This window comes from Tupaia chinensis, unplaced genomic scaffold, assembly GCF_000334495.1.
Source record: "Tupaia chinensis unplaced genomic scaffold, TupChi_1.0 Scaffold000052_1, whole genome shotgun sequence".
Lineage (NCBI taxonomy): Eukaryota > Metazoa > Chordata > Mammalia > Scandentia > Tupaiidae > Tupaia > Tupaia belangeri.
The window spans coordinates 5368026-5377729 of record NW_006159510.1 but is presented as its reverse complement, the minus strand read 5'-3'; the positions used below and the strand labels follow the sequence as shown (position 1 = coordinate 5377729).

At 46.3% G+C, this 9704-nt stretch overlaps 1 pseudogene; it reads left to right on the top strand.

Moving 5' to 3' along the window:
• Positions 1-465: 465 nt before the first annotated feature.
• LOC102497460 (signal transducer CD24 pseudogene) lies at positions 466-717 on the top strand (annotated as a pseudogene).
• The last annotated feature ends 8987 nt before the right edge of the window (positions 718-9704 follow it).

Sequence of the window (9704 nt, the reverse complement as noted above, 5' to 3'; positions counted from 1 at the left end):
AGAAAAGCTATTTTCTGATGATAATGTATAGAGTGGTGTCTCCTTAACTGATAATGCATGATATTCGTGCTGAAAAAAGCAATGTTGTACACCGTAAAGACAAATGTGATTAAATATAAATTAAAATAAAAATTTTAAAAAAGAGTGACTGAGGAAGCTGCAGGGCTGGGCCTCATCTCTCTCTGGCTCCTGCTGCTGCTCTTTCCAGAGAAACCACATTTTGTCTCTGCTCTAGATTTTCCCCACCCTCATCCCTAGTTGTCCCGATCCACCTTCTGTGGCCTTCTGCCCCTGCAACCAGAATCTGTGTGACTAGCCTTCCTTTCTACAGGTGCCTTTCCAATGTGGTCACCTGACCTGCACCTCCTCCCCATCAGTCCAGTAGGACTTCTTTTTGACCTTGCCTGAGCCTGCCTGGGAGCCAGCGCCTCTTGAAGCACCCGTTTCCTGCCAGATGCACCGCACGCCGACAGAGCGGACATGGGCAGAGCAATGGTGGCCAGGCTGGGGCTGGAGCTGCTGCTGCTGGCGCTCCTCCTGCCCACGCAGATTTATTCAAATCAAACAATTGTTGTAACACTTCCAAGTAACTCCTCCCAGAATATCTCGGCTGCCCGAAACCCAGCTAATGCCACCACCAAGGCCGTTGGCAGTGCCCTACAGTCAACAGCCAGTCTCCTTATGATCTCGCTTTCTCTCCTACACCTCTACTGTTGAGAGACTCAGGCCAAGAAATAACTACACTTCCCCATCTTCTAAACCCAATCCAAACGGCATCTACAAGTCCAGTGTGGTAAGGAAAACAAAGCAGAACAAAACAAAACAGAAACAGGTCATCGAATCTACTAATTCCACACCTTATTTTATCGACACAGAAGATGTTGTGAATACGATTTGATTGGTTGAAGAACATATGAAGGACTTGACCAGATGATAAATGCCAAGATTAAACCTACTGGAGTTTCGTGTACAAGGTGAAGAGATAACACTCAAAATTAGTTAAGACATGATTTCCTTAAATGTGGCTTAAGAAAATGGACACGTAAAACTCTACCTTGAAATTAAGAATAGATTGTGTCTTATCTAGAGATAAAGAATGGGATGTAGAATGGAGATTCCGTTTCCATTTGGTTCATTAAATCCATAAGGCCATAAAACAATTAGGTAATATGAAGAGTTTCATGATTCTATTTATATGTACAATAGAAGGAACTTCAGGCGTTACCGTAAACCCTCAGCGTATCGTTTCAGCAGTACTAATTTAATGCCGATACACTCTAGTAAAATTTCACGTCATAAAGCTATCACTGTTTTCTGGGGAACTGAACCCTTTTCCTCTGAGGCTTTGGGTTGGACATTGCATTTGATCTTTTATGTAGTCATTGAAATGTGCTAGGGCAATGATGGATTGAAATCCACTCCCAAACACAAGCAAACTGGGTGAATATTGCTTAACCTTATGAAGTCAAATGGTAGACATTTTCTGTCACCTGTTTTCATTGGACAAGAGCACCAGGTTCATTTAAACTTTTTTTTTTAGTTAAACCATTTTAAAAGAGTAGAATCACATTGACCTCAACTAATTTAAAAATGTTGCTTTTTATTTCTGCATACGTTAAATTTCTGCATTTTTTACATTTAAAAAATGATGTTTTGAAGGTAGAATTGCAAATCTTGAAATTAAAAAGGTAAATATGTGAAGGAGCCAAAACTGTAAATCAGGTATTTGGGAAGTGAAGAATGGAAGCTAACTTGCTTAAAATTCACAGAAACTTTTATACTCTTTCTGTAAATACTTTTTTTTAAAAAAAAAACCCTATAGATAGGCTATGGATAGGTTTAAAGAATAGCCACATTTGGAACACTTTCTGTTATCAGTCAATATTTTTAGATAGTTAGAACCTCAAGTGAGCTTGATTCTGGAAAATCTTTTCCAACAGCCTCAACACGAAAACCTTTTTAAAACTACACACCCCTGAAGTATTTCGTCCGCATGGTCACACACGGATGCTTAGGTTCTGTTCCAGTATCTCATGGCCACCAAGTCATTTCCCCTCGTCCTTAGAAACGTACCTGAGAAGAACCAGACTGAGCAGATCTGAGGCGACTGTGTGTGAATGCACGCTCCCCTTCGCTTCACACCTGAATGCTGGCCATCTATTTTGGAGTGTATCTTGTGTCTGTGTATTTCTGCTTTGATTCTTAGTAACTTCTCACGTTATGGAACTGATTTGCATTGAACACAAACTGTAAATAAAGAGAAATGAATGGCTATAAAAAAGGACTTTTTTTTTGCCTAGATTTCCTATAAGACATTTCAAAATATTTTCCAGGTTTTCTGAAGGAGTTTGAAACTTTTTACAGGAAATCCAGGAAAAAAAGGTGGATAGATTTTTTTTTTTTTGATATCTTTCCAAGGGAGCCTTGTGATCATGCTAAGGGAGCCATGGCTTCATTTCCCCAGTGGAACAGCCACAAAATGTGTCTGGGTTTTCCTTCCCCTAGTTGTGTGACATCATTCGTAGGCGTGCCGATGTCAGAGTCCCACACTGAGATGCATCAGGCGGGACCTGGCCTCCAGGACAGGCTATGGACCTCTTGCTCCTGACTGAGCTGCCATCCCTGCCAGAGTCTTACCAGTTACTCCATCTTCACCAGCACTGCCTGGTCCCCTCGGCAGCTTCCCCACAAGGGCTGTGACTGTTTCTAGCTACTGTCCTGGCCTAGCCTCTCTTCTGGACATGCAGGATGTATCCGTATTCCCCACATAACTGGGAAATTTTACCAAGCGTCTTCTCACCTGGGCTGCAAAGTCAGGAGGCCATCAGTAGCTTTGCCACTTACACTCTCCAAGCCTCGGCTTCCATGTGTGAAGAATGAAGTGAATAACGACTTCTACTTTGCAACCAAATTCAATGAGGTCATGCTCACACAAGCAGGAAACACGTTTTTTCAACCCCACAATTGTTTCTGATTATGTCTTCCCTCCTGTGTGTGAGGCGGGGCCCCCAAGGCTGTTTCCTGCCCGTCCCCAACAACACATTCTTCCAGCTTTTAGAGGCTGGCATTCCTAACTTCGTGCTATAAATCTCTACCGTAGTACAACTTCACATACATTGTGGTACAATTCAAATCAATAACTCCTGGTTACTCTATTCTGTCTTCCAACCTTTAATTGCCATCTGTCTCCCCAACGATGGCTTTAATGAGAACACAGCAGCAGGTCTTGCTATGTAAGTTCTTGAAAGCATCTCAAACTTCTCATTCAGAAATCAAGTAACTTGTTGAGCACCTAGTCTGTTCCAGGTGTACTAGTCATAGTTTTCCAAAGAAACAGAACCAACAGGATGTATAGAGAGAGATGAGAGGAAACTTACTATGGGAATAGGCTCCTGTGATTATGAAGGATGAGAAGTTCCAAGATATATCATCTTGTTTTTTTAAAGAATTATTTTATTTACTTTTTTTAAAAAAGTTTTACTGAAGAGGAACGGGGGCAGGGGAGAGAGAGAGGGGTGGGGGAGAGAAAGTGAGAAAGCAAACCACCAGGTCCAGGACTTGAACCACGGGTGGCCATGTGGGAGTCCAGCGCCCTTAACCACCACACCACTTGCCGGCCCCCCAAGATACATCATCTTAAAGTTAGAAAACCAGGAACACAGGTGGTATACTTTGGACTGTGGTTAAAGGCCAGAAAACCTGGAGTTCTGATGTCTGAGGGCAGGAGAAGATGGTGTTCCAGTTACAGAAGAGAAAGTGAATTTGCCCTTCCTCTGCCTTGTTCTTTCTGGGACCTCAACAGATTGGAATAATGGCCATCCATGCTAGTGAGGGTGATCTTTACCCAGTCTATTAATTGTAACATCTCACAGACACATCCAGGATAATGTTTTACCAGCTATCTGGGTATCCCATAACCCAAGCAAGTTGACCTAAAATTCATTATCACACTGGGCAATCTGAGGTCATAGAGCTAGAAAAGATAATAATTTTACCTTAGCAGACAGACACTGAGCAAAGTCTCACAGCAAAACTGATAGCAAGTGCTACAAATGAGAGGCCTCTGCATGATGCAAAATTGCACTACACCCTAAGAGAAATCCGAACAGGAACTGCAGAATTATAGGCAAAGATTCTCACCCTCCCCCCAAGAGGCCATGTTGCCACTTTAAATCCAAACATGAAAGAAATTGGGCTGAATATCAAGAAAATGAGGTCACTCGAGGAATGTAATTTTGAGTTTCTTTCGGGAATTATGAAAATCTGCATTGAAAAGTTCACACTATATCCCTAAGGAGAATAGCTGCTACAAACCAGCCAACCATCAGGCACTGCTTTTTTTTTTTCCTGCTGGCTGTTCAGTCATGAAGAAAGGCAAACAGGTAAGAGGACAACATAATAGAATGTTTTCTAGGGGAAAGAAGATCCAAGGAGATGCAGTAACATAAGATGATTTTGAGTAGTTCCCCTACTATTTGGGAGGTCCTCCCTAGATTGCCATTTCCCTGGTAGAGACTAATGGTGGCAGCTGGGGTAAAGGGAATCCTTTTGAAAAACCCAGAATTGATGTTCCCCCCAGGAGCATCTTTAAATCCTCTAACTCCCTAATGCCTGCACTTTCAAGAAGTATCAAAGGTCCAACCTAGCAATACCCAAACCTCCCTGGACTCTGAAATGAGCAGCCTGACCAGAGGGCTCACATAGGCCTGAGCTATAGTGGTGACCTAAGATAGACCCAATGCCATAGGGCTTCTCAGATGGGATGCTTCACCCAGGGGAAACATCTCAAATGTCCAATGAAGCAAGTTGGTCAGTGAACAGTAACTCCCTCCAACTGCTTATTGATGATTTGGGGAGGAAGGAGGCTTCATTGGCACTGGGCCACGTTAATGTAGAGCACCTGTCTTTTCTAATCATCCACCCTGTTGCTCCAAGTCAGGATTGGAGGGCTAGTTGACTAGCTTCTGTCTAATGCCACAGGCTTAAAACAAAGTAATTGAGAAATAGCTCTAATAAAGTTATTCCTGCATGCACAAAACATTAATTATGAGTGTGTGCTAGAGAGTGTTCTACACAAGGGAGACTAAAGTGTTTTTTTTTTTGGGGGGGTGGGGAGACATTAAAGCATGTTGTATATAAGGTAATGATAAGTGTTTTGAAGAAAAGTAAAACTGAAAAGATGGTAGGGGATATAGAAAACAGGGAGTTTACAAATTCAAAAGGCGTGGTCAGGGTAGGACTTACTGAGAAGTTGTCACCTGAGCAGACTGGAGACAGGTGAGGTTCAGGCATGTTGGGCCTGAGGGAGGAGCCAAGAAGTGAACTGAGGTGGGAACGCACCTGGATAATTCCAAAAACAGCAAGGAGGCCATGGCACCAGCAGGAAAGCGAGCCAGGGAGAGGGAGTTGGAGAGAGAGAGGGGCAGGGTACCTGGCATCTCACAGGGAAGTTATGGATGTTTGGAGCAGAGGGTTACCATGCTCTGATGTGTAGTAACAGGCTTCCTGCCAACTTATTGGCAAGAGAACCAAACTCCAGGTGAACGGAAGTCTGGCTTGAATCACCAAAATAGTCACAGCAACTCAGTTCCCAAACTCAAGCCAGTTCACTGAGCCCTGGAGGAAAGACCCACTACACTACTACCTGCCAAAAACATATGTTTTATCTTCCTCTCAGCTTTCTCCAAAGGGACTGTGGCCACTGTGCCCACTATGGAAGGAAATTAATCATACTTTCTAGGGATTACTGGACACTGACTTTGAACTGGCACTATTTTAGGTCACTATTGTGTTGCTAACAGAAATATCTGATTATAAAAGACAGAGATTAGGGGACCAGCAGATGGTATAATGGTTGCATCACTGGACTCCCATGTAGCTGGGTCCCAGACCCCCCAGCTTTAAACTCATACTGGTCGTATATGTGTGTGTGTGTGTGTGTGTGTGTGTGTGTGTGTGTGTGTGTGCCCCCAAGATCCCGAGAGGAGAATAGAGGAGAAGGCATTGCAGCGTGGCCAACCCCCCCAGAGGTGATTTTTCAATTTCTCTCTCCCTGTCTCTCTTTCTCTCTAGTGAGCACATGTGCCCTAGCAACAAAACTCTCTCTCAAAAAAAAAAAAAAAATAGAGTTTGGGCTAGTCAGTGGCAAGGTGGTTAATGAAGCTGGGTCCTAATGATCAGCCACAGAGTTTGAGTCCTAGACCCAGCAGCTTGAAAAATACCCCAGGCACACCAAGCACATGTGCAAGCATGTCCAAAATCCCAAGAAGAGAATGGAAAAGAAGGGGTTGTGGCATGGCCGTCCCCCAGGAAGTGGTTTATTCCTTTCCACCCCACCTCTCTATCTCTCTCTGACAAGCACATGTCTCCAATAACAAAACTAACAATAGTAATAAAGATTTATTTGACTCACATTCCTGGTGGCAGGAAAGTTCAAAGGCTTGGGCTGGCAGAGAGAAGGCAAGGACATGCAGAGACAGAGACACTTGAGGACAGTCACCTTCCTTGTATAAGAACCTAGCTCTGCCAGGAATTAGCTCTTTCTCACAAGCGCTAGATCTCACTGGGCCTCGTGAGACAGCTTAATCCACTCAGAAGAGTAATGCCTCCATGACTCAATCACCCACTAGGCCTCACCTCTTATCACCTCCCTTTGTCATTAACCCAGGGGCCAAATTTCAAAACACAACCCTTTGAAGAACAAACTATCATCCAAACCACAGTGGACACTAATTTCTGAAAACCCAGAAACTCACCATGTCTTCCAGTTAAAAAAAAAAAAAAAAAATAGAGGCTTTTGGAGATCAGGTGATAAACAATTTGAGCTCAGATTCACCTCATCGTGGGCCAGGTAGGCTCTTATACCCGCCCTGTGGTTATCTCCCTAGTTCCCAAGTTCATAACTTTAATTGACGTAGTCAGCAACTGGCAGAAACCCCACATTGGTTCTCTAGTCCCGTAATGGCAGGAAAGCCCAAATATTGAAGAAAAGCCACTAGAAAACTAGCAAATCAAATATAATACCATGTTCCTGGAGGGACTGAAGGATGCAGGGTGGGACTCTGATTGCATCTGCATTCAGCTATTTGTCCTGCACAGAAGAGAGACGGCTCCCAGAGAACTACAGTGGATTATCGTTAACATAACCAAGTAGTGACTCCATTGCAGGACTATTCTAGATGTAGGAGTGTGGCTGGCACCTGCTCTCTCCCAGGAAGGGAACCTTGGACCTTGTTTCTAATCCAGAAATTTCCACACTGGCCCATTGTGAGGCAGAACCTGCCCCTGGACTCATCGTCCTTGAAGAGGGAGTTAAAACACTTTGATCGGTTGAGGTCAGGGTTGAGATTAGAGGATGTTCTCTAAAAAGGTCTTGCTGGCTCCAGACAGAGTGTAGTCAGGGGGTGCTGGGTGAACTCCTACACACCTTTGCTGATAAATACCTGAAATTATCAGTGCTGCTCTGAACAAGTTCTTACATGACCTTAGGGCCTAATTAGTCACTTTGCAACTAAATGAATGGCCACAAAAAACTTTGCAGATGCCCTAACTGACAACTGGATGGTAATGATGTCAGACAAGTCCTTGTAAATGGTGTGTCCGTCAGGGCAGACCTGAGGCTGGTCAGCGCTCCATCGCCCCTGCTCCCCCTTCTGCAGAGAGGACATTCCTCGTCCCTGCAGTAAATCTCTCTCAACCACTCGCCGTTTCTCCTGCTGCTGAGCAATTCTGCCTCAGGCTTGCCCCACATAGCCTCAGCTGCTGGAAGTGATGGCACCGTGGGAGGCTCATGCCACAGCAGCCCCACTCCACCCCACTGAGGAGAGGGGGGCCGAGGACCAGTCTGCATGCTGACGTCATTCCACATGTGTTGGTGCCTGGGGACCAAGACCCCTCGAGCTCCCAGCTGGCAAATCAGATGCTCGGCCCATGGACAGGGCGATTCAGGAGAACCCAGCAAAGGGAATGTTACGGGTGCCCACACTCTCCGGGAGGTGGTTCTGATGCACCTCCACCCCACTTCCTCCTCCCCAAACACATTTGGAAAGTGAAGGAGCAGGGCCACTTCTCATATGGGTGTGGGGCTCTAAAACTGACAGGACGAGTAGGGCTGTATGCAGCTGCAATGACCCCAGAAAGTCCCCTAAGTGACCCACACCATCGTGGGGAGCCAGCTCCCGGGGCGACCCGCAGCTTCATGTTTTCTCCCCAGGGACTGAACTGCCTCTTTGGCAGAGAAGCAGGGAAATGGTTGTCTGGGAGGGGCCGTGCTGTGTGACACATATATCTGCCTGCAGATGCTGGTGGAGCACCCATCCCTCCTTACACAGACACAGGCCTCCGGGATCCTGGGCGAATCTGCAGGAGGGAGCTTGCCTGGCCTTTCAGTGGACAGGCTGGAAAGTTAATCCCAGGAGGACCCCTCAAACCTTGCAGGGTAGGGGATTGGTGGGCAACATCTCAAGCTTCTCCTCTGTGCAACAGTTGTGAGACGTGATCCCTGACCCACCTCGGAGAGTTCCCACGTGGAGCCAGCTGCCCCCAGCAGCACTCGCTCCTCAGTACTCAGTACTCTGCTGATCAGCTCTTCTCCCTTCCCCCTCTCCTGCACCAGCTCACTCACAGAACTTCTACCTTCCAGACACACCACTGGCACCTAGGTATTGCCTCAAGGTCTCCTTTTAGGAGGGACGAGGCCAGGTCCAAACTGACTCTTTCACCAATAGAACTGCCCTGGGCTTCTGGAGCCCTTCTGCTGGCAGTCAAAGGCCCAGGGCCAGGGCCAGGCTGCCATCCTCTAAGAGAATTGACGGTCCCATCACTCCCATCCAACACTTGCTAGAACCTGACTCATGATTGGAAACATGGGTGTGGATAGAGAGGGGATGCTGAAAATTTCAGGAGAAATGTATGAAGTTAAGGGCAAGGACCTGGTTCCCTCTGGCCCTCACCAGATTTTCTGGGAACTGTCAAAATCCAATGCAGGACATCAGTCTCCATCATGTGTTAGAGCCAAGAAGCGCCTTCATGGGGTGTCATAACGCACAGATTCCCAGGCCCGCCAGGCAGAAGGGAGGGGCTGGGCGGCAACAACTACCCCCCCCCCCCCTTTTTTGTGTACTACACCCCCCCCCCCCCCCCCCCCCCGGCACTACTCGGTGAGCAGCATTGCTGATTGAATATTCATCTCAGGTACAAGCAGGGTGAGAGACGAGGCTGACGTGAAGTGCCAAGGGAAATAAATTTATTTCCAGCTTGGATGACACGCTATTCTTAATTTGACCAGGCTGTGTATGGATTTAGAGTACACTTTGGAGAGAGGATGAAATGTGTGGTGTGAGTTTTTAAATTCTATTCATTCTGCCTGGAGAGGTCTTCGAGAGGAGAAGGGATAAAAGAGAGGCTCAGGGCTTGACATTCCTCCTGGTCCTGGGTCACACGCCTGCAGAAAGGGAGAGCAGAGAGCAGGCTGTTTGTGAACAGAGATCTGCTGCATGGACAGGGGCCCGGCCTCACACCGTGCTGACCAGGTAATAAGGAAACAGACACCCCCTTGTGCAATGTGCTTCCATCTTCTTTCTCCAGGGACCATCTCAGAAGGCAGTGGAGTGGTGCTTTCTCATCCAGTGTGTTCTCACATGCCTGTGTCTTGCTTTTAGATGCAATTTCCATGGCAGGGGAGCGTGAAGAGCTGCAGCCCCATG